Genomic DNA, 15,597 nt, shown 5'->3' with positions numbered 1-15,597 from the left:
AGACATACAAATGAAAGGGTTGGGGGTACTCTGTGCAATTTATGCACTGACTATGATCTTTTACCACTCAGCCTAAAGTCATGAATTTGGCTTTTAATTGTAAGATCCCTGCAAACAAAATAGCTTTGGTGCACATAAAAGTCAATGTGAATAAAAGCATTGACCTTTTCAGAATGCTACTTGCTTTCTTATGCAGTATAAATAGAGCACAATTATTTGAAAGAATACATTGTTCATTTCCTATGAATATTTTGATTTTATTCTAAAAATAAACATTTCAATGTTATATTCGCTGCATTTTAGGCGATTTGTTTCCATAACCAGAATGGATTGTCCTTTGGCGAGTGGCGGAATTCACACACTAGAATTGATTTTAAGAACACCACAATACAGACAATAAAACAATATGAATTCAATTGTTAATATTTTGAATTAGTATTAGTTCAATTATACTTAATTTCTTCGGCTCAAAATACAGGAATCGTTTCCAAATCTTTTTAAGTGGGACAAATGCTGTTTTGTGAACGTTTCAAAGGCACATACCAGAGAAATTACTGGATGTATGTGGTACCAATACATCTGATACATACATTCAGACCAATAAGCATGAAACTGTAAGGAGGCAGGTAGATGTCAGATAATGTGTAATACACCTGGACTGTCCAAAAATGGGAGGCTTTCAACTCTGCTTGGGTTTAGTCCATTTCATACCCAGCTTTTTTTTCCTAAGTTCCTTCATAAAATGCTTTGCAATTATCCTCTCATGCAATAGTTGGTCGAGTAGCCACGTAAACGAAGAGAATGATCAATAGCACAACCACAGCCAGTGTGGGAAGCACTATAGTGGTGATCTGGTTGCGAGCCTCCTGCATGGCTTGCCTCCTTTCCTTTTTGTCTTTTGAGGTCTCCTTTTTTGGTTTTCCTTTCAGCTGCCTCATGTTTCTTTACACAAAGTTCACAAGAACTCCCAAGAAGCTGAGCGGATGACAGATCTGTTTCCTTTCTTGAGCAGCACAGATTAGTTTAGCCCTTTCTATTCTTGCATTTGGTACTCTCTGTTCTGTAAAGAAAAAAGATGCATTTTAGAATTTTCAGGACCACTAGAATTTATTCACTTTGTGACATGAATACACCTGATCAGTGGTAATTCATCTGTGTGGTGTGTGTGTTGGGGGGAAAGAAATTTAACTTTTTTTTCTGTCTATAGGCATGACAATTATTGTTGCTAAACAAACATCTAGCTTTGAGCTCTTGTTAGACTCATTATATCTTGTGAAGACAATGCTCTCACTCATCTTACAAGTTACTGCATATTCTGCAAGCATTAGGTAGCATGCTGACTGGAACACAGGAGGTGTGTAAAAGTAATTCATGGTATGCTGATAAAATGATGTCTAGGCAGCAATAGTAAAATGTTCAAATTTGCTAAACAGCGGCATGGATATTTAGTGCAGTAAGCAAAGTAGTAAATTGAACATGCAGTGCACAAGAGGAAATAATTTTGTTTGCTCAGCCTCTCCGATCCAAGAGTGCAGAGCACATGCTGAGGACCCAGCACATAAAGGACAGTATATTCCTCATTTATGTAACTGTAGATTAAAGGTGGAAAAAAATTCTTCTATTTGCTATATGTACATTTAATTTGCATACATTGGATATACATAGAATTACATACGTAGAATCCATAGCACTGAAACAGGCCGTTCTGTCTAATTGGTCGATGCCGGTGTTATACTCCACCTGAGCTTTCACTCATCTTAAGTTCGTCCTCCCTGCCGCTTCCTAGTCTCCACCTATACCCCTCTGTTTCTTTCTCTCTCATTTATGGATCCAGTTTCCTCTTAAATGCATTGATGCTTTTCGCTTCAACCAACTAATAGCAATGAGCTCCACATTCTACCCACCCTCTAGGTAAAGAAGTTCCTCCTAAACTCTTTTAGATCCTATGGTGTTCTGAAGCTCAGTAGTTAGAGCATTCACCTCGCAAGCGAGAGGACCTGAGTTTGATTCATGGGCAAGGCGAAACGTTGGGCAAGTTTCTTTACTCCACACAGCTCTGTTTACCAAGCAGTAAATTGGAATCTGGTTGTTAGTTGATTGGTGGATCGCTTTTCCGGGGGTAATAATCACTTAAAAAAATGTGGTCACTAAATCCACGACTGTTTGTGGGAAACTGCTGTGCATAATTTGGTTGCCATGTTTCCCCCAGAAAATATACACTTCGCAAAAATATACATAAAATATACATATATACTATGTAAAAATATACAAAAATATACAGTTTTTGTCTCCCAGATGTGATATGGAGCTAAATCAAATGCAAGGATTATTATTATTATTATTACAGATCAATCTGATATACATCACAAAGTTTGTGATAGTGTTATTAAACCGTGAATGCATGGATATCCAAAAAATGCTTACATCCTAAAGGATCATGCAAAACACAGACCAATCAACTGCTATGTTTCATTTTGGTCCAAACCCCAAGATCTATCAATCCGATCTTGGGGGTTGGACCAAAATTAAACACATCAGTTGATTGTTCTGTGTTACACAAGATCATCTAACAATAGTCAATGTGAGAAAACAAAGAAATTCAACTGACAAGTCTTGGATTGTAAAAGAAATTTGTGTACACAGGAGGCACGATATGCCAATTTTCATGTATAGGCAGATTTTTTTCATAACACACACAATTTTGCATTAACGCAATGCAGTGTAAATGTGACATAAGCTCTGTGTTTCCAGCATCTTTTAAGTTTTATTCTCCATGTAATACTCTACTGGAAAGCTGTGAATGCATAAATAATTAATACAACTGAAAAGGTTTCTCTTTATCCCACCCACCCAACAAATAAAGCCTTTTCAGAATATTAACACAGGAGCAACATTTTGAAATATGTACTTTTTTTCTGCAATTACAAATGTCCAAACAAACAATATAACGGAGAATTTTAGGCACTGAGAATTTTCAATACTATGGCTGCAGGATATGCTGAGCTTCCCGGTACTCACTACAGTGACTGTGAAATGGAAATTGCTAGAGTCTACAGAGAGATTGAGTGAAAGTCTGCAATTTCCATTTCTCAAAATAACTAAGATGCTCCTTTTAATGGGTTGGCAGTCTATGGCAGCACACAATAAATCCAGATCACTGCCTTTAAGAGAGGTTATCCACTGACTCTAGTTTAATATGATCTCTGTTTCTCTCCTTCACATTTTCACTGACGTTAACTGTAGAAATTGGTTAGAGGCAGCACGAGCTAGACATGTTGCAGAGATAAATTTGCATTACAACTATGCATTGTGCTGTCCAGCTGTAACCTGCAGACCAAGTCACCCAGGATCGCTTCAACACACTTCCTGGAAATCAAATCCAAAAGGAGTGTTGCCAGGGACCTCAAAATAGCTTGTCTGCTGACTCGCACCCAAACAGTACAAGAGAAGAAAACAAATAAAATGTTCATACATGAAGTACAACTCAATCATCTTTATCTCTGAACTTTCTAAGCAAATGATCCCCAAAAACTGCAGCAATTTACTCTCCTATTTATTGTCGCACCATTTGATCCAGATTGCCTTTAATTAGATTAAAGAATAGAAAGACGGACACATCATTTATCCAGGTTTCTTTCTGGTTTCCATTTATATCCACAAGTGGAAGTAATCTGCTTGTCATGGACAATGATTTAGGGGATTTAAGCGAAGTTTCAGCGCATATTATTTCAACACTGACACAAGATCACTCGTCCACTCAGTTCATCTGCTTTCATGCACTGAACAAACAGTGCTAAACAAATAACTTGCATGACGGCTGGCAGGTTTCAGTAAATTGCTCAAAAGCTTCAGACTTGGACTTTCCTTTTGATTAAAAATAAATTCAAGGTCGGGGGGAAAAAAATACTTCTTTGCCTTAATGCTCTTTACAATGATAAATTCATAATATAATACATTGTATAATAACAACCATTGATGTACCAATCATTCTAACCAGTGCAATATTCTTCACAGAATCGTACAGCACAGGTGCCTGTTCCGGCTCTTTGAAAGAGGTATCCAATTCGTCGCATTCCCCCACTCTTTCTCCATAGCCTTGCAATTTTTTTCAAGTAAATATCCAATTCCCTTTTGAAAGTTATTATTGAATGAAAGTATTCTATTTTACTGAACTGTTAGAATTTGAAATCATTCTGGCTTAACATTCATCTGGGGAGGACAAGTTTGCAGGGCTATGGGGAGAGAGCAGGGGAGTGGGATTGATTTGGATCGCTCCTTTCAAAGAGCCGGCACAGACATGATGGACCGAATGCCTCCTTCTGTGCAATATGATTCTATGCAATGTACTCTTATTAAACAATTGACAAGTCCTAAAGGTCTCCCTTCTTTTCTGAAAAAGACAGAAATCAAATTCTCAGTTGCAATTTTGGAACAATGGAAGACAACTGACAGCCTGCCACCCAAGTACAATTTTAGCACCAGTCTTGGATTCTCATGTTACACCCAGATTTGACACTTATCTACATAGATGCATTTTAGAGAGAAAAAAACATGACTCAGGAAAGAATAAGGTAAAACTGTCGCTGCCACTTCACTGAGTTTTGGGCTCAATTTGCTATCTGCCCAATTCTGAAACTTCATTCTCTGCTTTCCAGAATCAAACCTGGTAACTGTGTCCTTCTCAAATTACATCACCAGCCAATTAAGCACATGGGGCACACTTAACACACTGCATGTCTTTACTGCTCAGCAAAATATCACACGCATTTTATTTTTGACGAACTTTTGTTATGTTTTCACTGATGGATCAACACAAGATTAAATATACACAATGGAATGTAGCATGTGCTATTAGTAAAAGAAGCATTTTTTTTTTGCTCTCCATTTACAAAACGATTCTTAAGTGTGCATGTTAGCCCCTTTGCAAACAGAAAATGTTCACGTGTAGAAAAGGGCAGAGGATGATTGGAAGACACTGTGCCAGGCCCCATTGTTACAGAAGAACATGATAAATGGTTGTGAACTACGTGTAGTGTTCCCCTGAGGTGTTACACACTCCAACCTGATTCTGTTACCTTAAAACCCATCTTATCACTAGGTCTTGCTGTCACTATCCTACCCACATACATCTCTTACCGGGCTCAATACTTCACATCCAGTTTATTGTGGAAAATGTCAAGTTTACATTTTCTACATATCAAATACGTATATAAAAAAATTGCGCAAAGTCTGGAGTTGGTCTAATGATGCTGGCCTTACAGGCACAGCTCGTGGGGTATAATGTCACAGCCGTGCTTTATAATCAAGGCACGGAAACATAGCCAACTTCCAGGTAATCACTAATGCTACTTTGTGCATGTTGGAGCCATGGAAGTGCCATTGGCCTCACTTTCTTTGTAAAATGCCATTAGTGGCCTCTCCTGTGCACACAAAAAATCCTTCGAAAAAAATAACTTGTTCACTCAATCCACGTCTGTTTGTAGCTGTGCACAATTGGCTATTGTATTTCGCCCACAAAATAAACAGTCAATTCACTTTACAGTATATTTTGTGAAGCGCTTTGAGGCGTCTAGAAGATGTGAGAAGTGCTATATCAAATGCAAGGATTATTTTTATAATACAGACCATCAGAACTCTGCATGTCCGTTGTCTCTCCGGCAGCACCTCCCGCGCCCCCCATTCAAGATCCCGGCACGTTACATCCACAAAATACAGTCAATCTGTTTTACAATATATTCTGTGCAGCGCTTTGAGATGTCTCAACAATGTGCGCTATATTAAATGCAAGGATCCCTCCACATCCTCGCCCTACCCGACTACGTGACCTCCTTTTGCCCTAACTTCCCAGCTGTTCACCTAATAGTGTGCTCCCTGACCCTCACGATCCACCCCACCATCAGTGGATGAACTTTCAGCCATTCTGCTCTTGGTCTCTTAAATTCAATGCCGGTTTTCCAACTCCCCTCTCCCTTCCTACCTCCCACCCCCAACCCTCCTCAGATCCTCCTCCCCCAGCTATATGTACACTTTCTAGCCCTTTTTCTCTTCTCTGTAGTTCATATGTGCCTCAGAGTCTCCTTTCTTGTTCCCTCTTTCCATAGCCTGCTCAGAAGCCTACAAACCCGAGGCTTTGATCCCACAGTCTGCAGCAACTTACTGCCGCAAACCTTATTGCACCCCCATTATGCAACTAACTAAAATCAGGAAAGAACGTGACTACAGCCTAGGCATTTTCCAGATACTATAGTATAATATTCCACTCCTAAAAACAAATTTTCAAAATCGGAAAAGACAAATTTGATCTTTACAAAACAGACTCTATAAATAGAACTCTTGTCTTTCCAAACCCATTAGCAATTTAACTGCTAATGAGATCTGAGGTCGTCACTTCCCAAATACTTCAGCTATTTAAAAAATACGCTCCTGTCCACATCAATATGGTCACAGGTGGAAGACAGATGTATCAATCTACTGTACTGCAATCAAGTTTTCCAGATGGGCCACAAGATGGAGTTTAGCTCCCCAGAGAGAAATGGACCCAATTTGCTTTCTTGTTCCTTGTGCAGTTGCTCTCATATAAGCTGAGCAGGGGCACTGCAAACTAACATTAGCCAATGCAGAGGGGCCTGAGAGTGGCATGCCCTCAGTGCAAGGCCAGTAGAGCTGAGAGAGGGGGGTTTAAAGTTTTTTTAAAAACATGTAAGAGCATATCTATTTGACTTCTAAAATTTTGCTCACTGGACAGCAACACACCCGTCTGATTAGTCTTGCATGATATTTTGTGACTGCTTTATATGCAATTATAAATGCATTACGTTCAATATATGTATTGACATTTAATATCAAAGTGTGTGTCAGCCTGGCACAGTGGTAGCACTCTCGCCTCGAGTCAGAATGTGGTAGATTCAAGTCCTGTGTCGGGACTTGGAATCACATAGTCTAAGCTGACACTCCAATGCAGTGCTGGATGTGTGATGCATTGTCGGAGTTGGATATTAAAGATCCCAAGGCACTATTCGAAAAGCGAAGGGAGTTTTTAGCGATACACTGGCCAATCTCCCAAAATAAAACAATTGGTCACTCACTCCATGGCTGTTTGTGGGACATTGCTGTGCCCACAAAATACAGTCAATCCATTTTGCAGTATATCCTGTGAAGCGCTTTGAGACATCTCAACAATGTGAAAGGCACTATATCAAATACAATGATTATTATGATTGTACTCAGAAATCCCATCAATACTGTATGTACAGTTGTAGCTACAATCCCTGCATTAATAGCACCTTTTTTTGTATGTAAAAACACAACTTTTAAAATAACAGGTCTGAAATGTATCATCATTCTGTTTGCCAACCGCAATACAATTCCATTATCGCATCTGGTTATCCCCGAACATTACGGTATTGCCATCTTCAATCACAGGAATTTCAGCAGCATTCTTAACTGTCTATCCTCCGACTTTGAGACCACAAATGATTGCCACATGATCAGTACAATGCAGTAATTTAATCAAGTGGCTCAGATGATGTCACCTGAGCCCTGGGAGTACATTGCAGTTTATTACTCTGTTCCAACCACCCATAATTCTATGTGATTTACGCAGCAACTACTACAGGATATTGTCTCAAAGATGGCCTTAAATGACCACTGTGAAATGTGGTCAGCCCCAAACTACAGCTTGTGATTGATGAACTTCTTAGTTCACCATCATGTCTGAAACGAGGAACTGCAAGGAGTGACCTTTTTTAATGCTTAATGTTCGGTTGCAGCACAGACTACAACAAACTGAGCTGAGTCACCAATAATGCATGTTTATCTTTACAATGTCTCCACTAAAACAGTACGTAACAAGCAGACGTATGTACCCTCAGTACTGTGAAGCAATTGTACACGGGCATTATAGTAATTTCAGTTAAGACATCCAGCATCATAATTGCAGATAATTTAAACTGGTTTCCCACAACAATTTACATTTTTTGAAAACAATTCATACAAACAATGGAATATAAACCATATAGTCAAATTAATTCTGTGATGAAGTTGTAATAAGTTAGTTTTCACATTATTATCAATCATAGTGGACCAAACACAGTGGATGGTGTTATCACACAACTACTATGAGGCATACCCCCTCAAGCTTGCTTGGGGGGGGGATGACGACACAGAGGAGAAGCCTGACATTCCCTCTCCCTAAGAGAATAACATACCGTAGTATTGTGCCATGTCTATAGTGAAGTAGTACAGTATTGAATTGCCTGCAGAGACAACTATCCCACCCTTCTAACAAGGTATCAGAGCCGGGAAAGAAAAAAGGAAAAGATTACAAAGAAAGCATTTGAAAGCAAATAGCCCAACTCAAGTCCTTGCTGCTCTCCTGTCTCAATACATCTGCAATAAAACAGGATACCATTTTACTCACATCCCAACACTTGGCAGAGGTGTAGGACAAACAAAAGAGACGTTACCTGAATGTGGTTGAATATCACACACAATTCCTAGCATCAGTGTCATGGAAGAAGAAAAAAATGTATGTGTGGGCCAAACCATTGCTGCATTATCACTAAAGGTTCTGTAAATTTAAACTTGGTGCAAGACATCTCAAAGGATTCCTTGCATTAACAGACTGTAAAAAGAGCAGGTTCACTACACTGCATTTCTACCTGTTGCTCTCTGTAATAAACTCTTCTTTCCAAAAACAAATTATCGGTAAAGTATTAAACTGTTGGACTTTAGAAAGCAATGGAAAAAAAGACTCACACAAACCTGTGCAGTGAGCATTCCCAAATCACTGCTGCGCTATCAGAAGGGCAAGCAAGATAGCAACTAATTAGGAGTTAGATGATTCTGGAACAAGCAACAATAAAAAAAATTACATTTGTAAAGCGCCTTTCACGTCGGGAGGATGTCCAAGGCGCTGGACAAACAAGAGTTTCAGACCCGAGCTGGGGGTCGGGGAGGGTGGAGGATGGGGAGGGGAGGGAAGCAGGGAGATCAAAAGCACAGTTGAAGAAAAGGGTCTTGAGATGGGTCTTGAAGGTGGCAAGGGAGGCGAGCAAGGCGGGGACGTGAAGCAGGCTGGAGCTTGCTGAGTGGAGGGAACAAGCAGGATGGTAGGGGGTAAGAAGGTCGCAAAGGTAGGGGGGAGCGAGACCATGGAGGGCTTTGAAGGTGAGGACCAGGATCTCGAACTGTATCCTGTGTGATGGGAAGCCAGTGGAGTTGGGCAAGGGTGGGGGTGATAAGGTCGTGGAGCCTAGTGCGGCATAGGACGCGGGCTGCAGAGTTCTGGATGATCTGCAGCCTGTGGAGGGAGGAGTTGGGGAGGCCGACAAGCAATGAGTTTGCATAGTCGAGCCTCGATGTAATGAAGGCATGTATGAGGGTTTTGGCAGCCTGCGGTGTGAGACAGTGGCGGAGCCGGACGATCTTGTAGAAGTGGGGGAAGACACAGCGGGTCATGGTGCAAATGTGGGGTAGAGGGATAATTGAGGGCCAAACAAGACGCCAAGGTTCCGGACTGGCTTAGTAAGGTGGAGTGTGCAACCATGGATGGTGATGCTATCAGCGCCTGAGGTGAGGAGGCACTGACCGGAGCCAATCAGGAGAGCCTCAGTCTTGTTGGAAGTTTAATTAAAGAAAGTTTGCTCTCATCCAGGACTTGATGTCTGACAAGACATTCTGTCAGGACAACAGTGGTCCTGGAGTCGAGGGTGGAGGCAGAGAGGTACAGTTGGGTGTCATCCGCATACATGTGGAAGTTGACCCCATGTCTGCGGACGATGTCACCAGGAGGGAGCATATAGATATTGAAGAGGAGGGGACCAAGGACAGAGTACTGAGGAACACCGCACGAGATGGTGCGGGGGCTAGATCTGCCGATGGACCATTAAGTTTGATTTAGGTTAGGTGCGCTCAGCGGCATGCACCTGTTCTTTAAAGGAGTGGAGGTGGTTGTTGTACCATGGTGACCTATGTGAATAGGAGACGGTTCCGGAAGAGAGGGGAGCAAGGGAATCGAGAGTGGAGCAGAGGGAGCTGTGGAGAAGAGTGACCGAGGAGGATAGGTCATTGTGGGAGGAAGCCCAGAGGGGAAGGAGTTCAGATGACTCCAAGGCAGCCGAGAGGGAGGGGTGGGAGATTTTTTTCCAGGGACGGTAGGAGATGGAGGTGGGCTGGGTAGCGGTGGGGAGAGGGATTGAGGAGTTAAGGGAGATAAAGTGATGGTCTGAGATCACTTTGTCGATGATGGTGAGGTCCGAGATGGTGAGGCCCCAAGTGATCACCAGGTCGAGGTGGTGACTGTGGCGTGGGTGGCGGAGTGGATATGGAGGGAGAGACTGAGGGAGGAAAAGTCAGCATAGGTAGAGCAGGAGGGAGTGAAGTGAAGATTGAAGTCGCCTAGGATGAGGAGGCGTTCGGAGCAGAGGGAGAGGGAAGATAGAAGGGTGGAGATGTCGGGGAGGGAGAGGACATGGGGGGGGGGGGGCGATAGGTCAGGAGACTTTTGAGGGAAAGGTTGGTTGAGAAAGCAGAGTGCAACTATAAGTCACCCTCGTGCACTTAACAATTGTCCAAAGAGCGCGTAAGCAAGATTTGGGCGCAATTCACCAGCAAACTGATCAATATATTACATTTTAATAAACAGAACATTAATTTTGTGTTGCGAGATAACATTTAACAGTCATCAGCAGCTTACAGTATTTCAGAATTTATTTACAGAGCAGCTTAAGGCTCCACCAGCAGCTGTGAGCTTCGCCTCAGCGGGAGCTTGTTCACCCGAGTCATAACTCACAGGTGCTGGTCTCGAAAGAACTGCTGCACCATCACTGATCAGCCTCGGTCACAAAAATAAAACGCTTCTCACAGAGATTCGAACTCATCATATAAAACATTTATTGGATCTCCTGATAATGTAACTACTGTGCAATTTCTATGTACGGGCAATGAATAGATTGCTAACCTCGCTTCCCTTCTCCAACCTGACTCGTGAGACTCACACTGCTGCTCATTCCAGCCCTTAACTGCCAAAAACATTCAGCTCTGCCGGTCTATTGACCCCCACCCCTGGCCCTCCACTCACTGACCCCCACCCCTCCACTGACCCCCATACCTGGCCCTCCACTGACCGCCCCCCCACTCCCACCCCTGCCCCTCCACTCACTGATGCCCACCCCGGCCCCTCCACTGAGCCCCACCCCTGCCCTTCCACTGACCCCCACCCCTGCCCCTCCACTCACTGACGCCCACCCCTGCCCCTCCACTGACCCCCACCCCTTCCCCTCACTGACCCCCACCTTGCCCCTCCACTCACTGACCCCACCCCTCACTGACCCCACCCCTGCCCTTCCACTGAACCCCCCACTCACTGATGCCCACCCTGCCCCTCCACTCACTGATGCCCACGTTCCCCTCCACTCACTGATGCCCATACTGCCCCTCCACTCACTGACCCCCACCCCTCACTGACCCCACCCCTGCCCTTCCACTGACCCCCCCTCACTGACACCCACCCCTGCCCCTCCACTCACTGACCCACCCTGCCCTCCACTGACCCCCCCACTCACTGACCCCCACCCTTCCACTGACCCCTCCACTCACTGACCCCACCCCTCCACTGACCCCCCCACACACTGACCCCCACCCTGCCCCTCCACTGACCCCCCCTACACACTGACCCCCACCCCTGCACCTCCACTGACCCCCCCACTCACTGACCCCCACCCCTGCCCCTCCACTCACTGACCCCCACCCCTGCCCCTCCACTCACTGACCCCCACCCCTGCCCCTCCACTCACTGACCCCCACCCCTGCCCCTCCACGCACTGACCCCCACCCTTCCACTGACCCCCCCACTGCCCCTCCACTCACCGAGCCCTCTGGTCGGGCTGGACTCCCGGCTCCTCACTCACTCACTCACTCACTCACTGACTGCCGGGAGTTCACAGTAAACTCTGTGCCGGTGGCGGGGCTGAGGGCTGGGGGTTGGGGGCTGAGGGCTGGGGGTTGGGGGCTGAGGGCTGGGGGTTGGGGGCTGAGGGCTGGGGGTTGGGGGTTGAGGGCTGGGGGTTGGGGGCTGAGGGCTGGGGGTTGGGGGTTGAGGGCTGGGGGTTGAGGGCTGGGGGCTGAGGGTTGAGGGCTGAGAGCTGGGGGTTGAGGGCTGGGGGTTGGGGGCTGGGGGCTGAGGGTTGGGGGCTGGGGGCTGAGGGTTGGGGGCTGAGGGCTGAGGGTTGGGGGCTGAGGGCTGGAGGTTGGGGGTTGAGGGCTGGGGGTTGGGGGCTGAGGGCTGAGGGTTGGGGGTTGAGGGTTGGGGGCTGAGGGCTGAGGGTTGGGGGCTGGGGGCTGAGGGCTGGGGGCTGAGGGTTGGGGGCTGAGGGCTGGAGGTTGGGGGTTGAGGGCTGGGGGTTGGGGGTTGGGGGTTGAGGGTTGGGGGTTGGGGGCTGAGGGCTGAGGGTTGGGGGTTGGGGGCTGAGGGTTGGGGGCTGAGGGTTGGGGGCTGGGGGTTGGGGGCTGGGGGTTGGGGCTGGGTGGTTGGGGGCTGGGGTTGGGGGCTGGGGCTGGGGGCTGAGGGTTGGGGGTTGGGGGCTGAGGGTTGGGGTTGGGGGTTGAGGGTTGGGGGTTGAGGGCTGAGGGCTGAGGGCTGGGGGTTGGGGGCTGAGGGTTGGGGGCTGAGGGTTGGGGCTGGGTTGGGGACTGAGGGCTGAGGGCTGGGGCTGAGGGCTGGGGGCTGGGGCTGGGGTTGGGGGTTGAGGGCTGAGGGTTGGGGGCTGAGGGCTGAGGGTTGGGGCTGGGGTTGAGGGTTGGGGGCTGAGGTTGAGGGTTGGGGGTTGGGGGCTGAGGGGGGGCTGGGGGCTGGGGGTTGAGGGTTGGGGGCTGAGGGTTGAGGGTTGGGGGTTGGGGGCTGAGGGGGGGCTGAGGGCTGGGGGTTGGGGGTTGGGGGCTGAGGGCTGGGGGTTGGGGGTTGAGGGCTGAGGGCTGGGGGTTGGGGGTTGAGGGTTGGGGGCTGAGGGTTGGGGGCTGAGGGCTGGGGGTTGGGGGCTGAGGGCTGGGGTTGGGGGCTGAGGGCTGGGGGCTGGGGGCTGAGGGTTGGGGGTTGGGGGCTGAGGGTTGGGGGCTGGGGGCTGAGGGTTGGGGGTTGGGGGCTGAGGGCTGGGGGTTGGGGGCTGAGGGCTGGGGGCTGAGGGCTGGGGGTTGGGGGCTGAGGGCTGGGGGCTGGGGGCTGAGGGTTGGGGGTTGGGGGCTGAGGGTTGGGGGCTGGGGGCTGAGGGTTGGGGGTTGGGGGCTGAGGGCTGGGGGTTGGGGGCTGAGGGCTGGGGGCTGGGGGTTGGGGGCTGAGGGCTGGGGGTCGGGTGTGTGGAGCTGTCCTGAGCCGCCGCCGCCGCTCTGACCGCTCCTCTCACAAGTTTACCCGCCGCCCGCCCCCGACCTCAAACTTGTGCCGCCGCAGACTCACCCTCCGCCTCTCGGCTGCCTGCGAGTGCGCGCGAGCTCTGAGGAGCTGCGGGAAGCGCTCCGCTCCGCTCCGCTGGTGTGCGGCTCCAGCCCACAGCCCACAGCCCGTCACTCGGATTACGTGGCACCAAGTCTGGCTGCGAGCAACAGGGGCTGGAGCCGTGGAGACAGCCCGCTCCCCCCCGCCGGCGGCTCGGCTTCCCACTCCCTCCAGCGCCCCCTGCCCGCGGGCAGACCTCCACACCACAGCCACATCTTCCTGCTCACTCCCCCCCCCCTCCCCCCACCACCTTCATCAGTTTGCTCTCTTAAATCCCTCACACTCAACAACAACAACAACAACATAGAGCGGCTTTCACGTCGGGAGGACGTCCCAAGGCGCTGGACAGTTGGGTCAGGACCCGAGCATTGGGGGGGGAAATGGTCAGGGTGAGTGGGGGGGGGGGGGGGGGGGGGAGGGAGGGAGCGCGAGGAGGGGGTAGAGAGTCACTTTCATTCCGACTCCTCCATTCATCGTCATCCACTCTTGCGTTCATCACGCGCTCACATCATCCTCACTCCCAAGTCCATCGCATCACTCTCGCCCCTTAAACGTCTTCCTAAACTTCAATGCTCATTTACAAATCTAACTCGTGACCCTCTTCCCTGAGGGGAGGGTCTCCTTGGACCCGTGCTGGCCCCAAGGTACAAGTAATTGGCAACAAAATGCCCGAATAGTCAATCCTCCGAGGCAGTCTTGGTAGTCGGATTCCTGTGCTGGACTGGTCCGCAGTACTCCAGGGCACCGATCGCTCTCTGTCACGTAATAGATTTCTCAAGTCTCAGACGTGTTCAATGACCCTCGCACACTCTGTCCCTCCTCGCCTCACATGTTTTTATCCTCTCTTCGCTCAGTCTACGGTCTCCCCCCAAATAGGATCCCTGCCCTCAGCCCCTTCAGCGACCTCTGGTCATGAAGCAAAACAGAGAGAGCTGGAAAAACTCAGCAGGTCAGGCAGCATCTATGGAGAAAGTGAGTCAACGTTTCGGGTCCACGACCCTTTGTCGGAACTGGGGCATGTCAGGAGGGAGAGGTTTTCAAGGAGAAGTTGAGGGGGGGAGGCAGGACGAGGAAGACAAAAAAAGAAGACAGAGAGAATGTGTTAGTTGATGGGTTAAAGGGGTGATAGTGGCATAAAACAAAAGTGGGGGTGGGTTGAAACAAAACTGGGGAGAAGAGGTGTTAATAGTGCAGAACAGGCAACACACCAGAGAGAGACAAAGAGTGTCTGGGGTGATGATTGTAATGATAACAGAAGATAACTCTTCTGGTAACAGAAAGAAGGGGAGTGGGGGGAGGTGAGCTTTTATGGTCTGAAGTGGCTGAAATTGATATCGAGTCTAGAGGGCTGTAGGGTCCCGAGCAGATAGATAAGATGATGTTCCTCAAGCTTTCACTGTGGATCATTGGAATAGTGTAGGAGACCATGGATGGAGAGGTCAGACTGCTCATGAAGAAGCATTCTTAGGAAGGAGGTGAGGCCTTGTCCTGCCTCACCTCCTTCCCAAGCAGATGTGCATGTAGGTAATGGATGCAGCATTTGCACCAGTTCTTTGCAGTTTTCTGCCTTGGTATCTTTCTCACTCACTTTTGACCTTCAACACACTTTTGACCTTTAGCTTTAACACACATAACACCTCTCTTTTCCAAGTACTGGAATCATTGTTACCTCCAAAAATAGCACGTAATGATAAACTTTAACAGGCCAAGTTCACTAAAACACCAATTAAGATAATTATTACAGGAAGGAAGTCATGTCTTGTTGACAATAAGAACTTTCACTCAGTATCTGTGATTTTCTCTTATGCTTTTATTCATTCCTATTTCCCTCGCTCTTTCATTTCTGTCGCACTTCATTCCTCTCCATTGTTTCTCACTCATGCATACGTTCCACTTAAATTGAACAGTAACAACTGAGAGGAACACAAATTGAGGCTTTAATGAGAGGTTGGAGTAATTTGAATAATCTAGACTGGTATAAATATTAATATACTATTAAAAAGACTCATTACTCTTTAATATTATGCAGCATTTTCATTTTATCAAGATATGTTCAGGACATGTTTTTGATAACATTACATGAAACAATTGGTTAAAAAGAACTCAAA

At 47.4% G+C, this 15,597-nt stretch overlaps 1 protein-coding gene and 1 long non-coding RNA gene across 3 annotated transcripts in view; one reads left to right on the top strand and one right to left on the bottom strand.

The window, feature by feature from the left end:
* Nucleotides 1-933: 933 nt before the first annotated feature.
* LOC103184254 lies at nt 934-13,658 on the bottom strand. 2 transcript variants are annotated; one of them, XR_488501.2, is made up of 3 exons: nt 13,451-13,658; nt 8,758-8,844; nt 934-1,060 (listed from the first exon to the last, which is right to left on the bottom strand). It is a non-coding gene; the product is annotated as an uncharacterized LOC103184254 (long non-coding RNA). The 2 variants fall into 2 exon arrangements; XR_488502.2 differs by having other exon boundaries at nt 8,764-8,844.
* A 787-nt stretch (nt 13,659-14,445) lies between these two features.
* Nucleotides 14,446-15,597, top strand: part of cep295 (centrosomal protein 295) — a 62,436-nt gene continuing 61,284 nt past the window's right edge. Inside the window, exon 1 of the mRNA XM_042334217.1 lies at nt 14,446-14,461. The gene's annotated coding sequence lies outside the window, so the exon portion shown is untranslated. The remainder of the gene's footprint in view (nt 14,462-15,597) is intronic.

The sequence above is a fragment of the Callorhinchus milii genome, unplaced genomic scaffold (assembly GCF_018977255.1).
Source record: "Callorhinchus milii isolate IMCB2004 unplaced genomic scaffold, IMCB_Cmil_1.0 Scaffold4, whole genome shotgun sequence".
In the NCBI taxonomy this organism is placed as follows: domain Eukaryota; kingdom Metazoa; phylum Chordata; class Chondrichthyes; order Chimaeriformes; family Callorhinchidae; genus Callorhinchus; species Callorhinchus milii.
This window is presented reverse-complemented; position numbering and strand designations above follow the sequence as displayed.